Raw genomic sequence first — 1350 nt, 5'->3', positions numbered from 1 at the left:
CGCTCCTTGAAACAAACGAACAAACTAAATAAGAAGCTGACTGCCGATTCTTCTCCTCAACCACCAATACCTCGATCCTCTCGTGCCGAAACAAGCATCCCATCCTACTCCTTCCGCACATTAAAAAATCCTTGTGCTCCTTGCTATTCACCAATTGGTCTTCCTTTTGTCAAAACTACCTGCTGCTCTGCTATTTTTGGCCTACCTTTAGGTAGGCCTTAGAGATGCAAAATTTTGAGTTTTTTTAAGTTTTATAGTGAATTGTTGATTGGTCTACTTGTCTCTTTTTTGTTTTTTATGATTGATTATCTCCACCTATTCCTCTCTCTTTGTCTCTCTTTCTATTTCAAGGCAAGCCCCCCACTCCCCCCCTCTCTCTCTCCCCCTCTTCTCCTTCATGCACATTGAAGTCCTTCTCCTTCATGCACATTGAAGTCCTCTCTCTCTCTCTCTCTCTCTCTCTCTCTCTCTCTCTCTCTCTCTCTTTTCCAAGCTACGCATTTGAGACAGGCCTTTTGAACGCTTTATGAGCAATCATCTTGTTCTTCTTCACAACTCTGCCTTTCTTATATGCCTCTCTTATCCTCGCAATCACCGAACCCACGCTGTACAATCTTCCAACAAATTTCAGAGTCATATGGTCCAATTGTTCTAAAACAAAAACGAGGGTTTCTAACAAGGTTGCAGAGGTGAGGGAGGCCATGAAAGAGTATGCTTTTAAGCTTGAGCAGTTTCATAGACTAGGCTGGTCATGTAAACAGTCGCGAACCAATAGGACACCCATGCTAGTGATAGCCCAACCAGTGTACTCAGCACGGGATGAGTAACTGCACAAAACAGACACCCAAGCGAAGTACAAGGGCTAGTAGAAGCTTTGAGCAACGAATAAACAACCTCCTAGACATCTACTACTCGTGTCAAAGCCTTCACAACTTGCACCTGTATTCTACCCTCTCTTGGTCCCTGGCTAACTTAATCATCCGAAGAGAGAGAGAGAGAGAGAGAGAACCTACACAAACATGAGGCAATGGCAATTGTACATACAAATAGCATGACCAGTCTATGACTCGTTAGAGACCTTATCAACTTGGTCTCAAGTGGGATCTTAAAATGTCTTTAATTTCAAGAAATAAAATTTCAAGTTTTAAGACCCACATCACCGTAGGCACCACTTGGCGTTGCTCTATGCCTAGTTTACTCAATGAATTAGCTAGATGAGTGTGAGTGGTCATGTCATGTTGATCAAGGGACAAAGCATTCACACAAAACCCCCCCCACCCTTCACACACACACGTGCTCTCTCTCTCTCTCTCTCTATCTATCTATCTTTTTCATTGTCTCCCTCATGCA

This window comes from Dipteris shenzhenensis, chromosome 12 (assembly GCF_047967505.1).
Source record: "Dipteris shenzhenensis isolate YYH24624 ecotype China chromosome 12, Dip_SZ_1.0, whole genome shotgun sequence".
NCBI lineage: Eukaryota > Viridiplantae > Streptophyta > Polypodiopsida > Gleicheniales > Dipteridaceae > Dipteris > Dipteris shenzhenensis.
The sequence above is the reverse complement of the archived record's forward strand: the minus strand, read 5'-3'. Positions refer to the sequence as shown.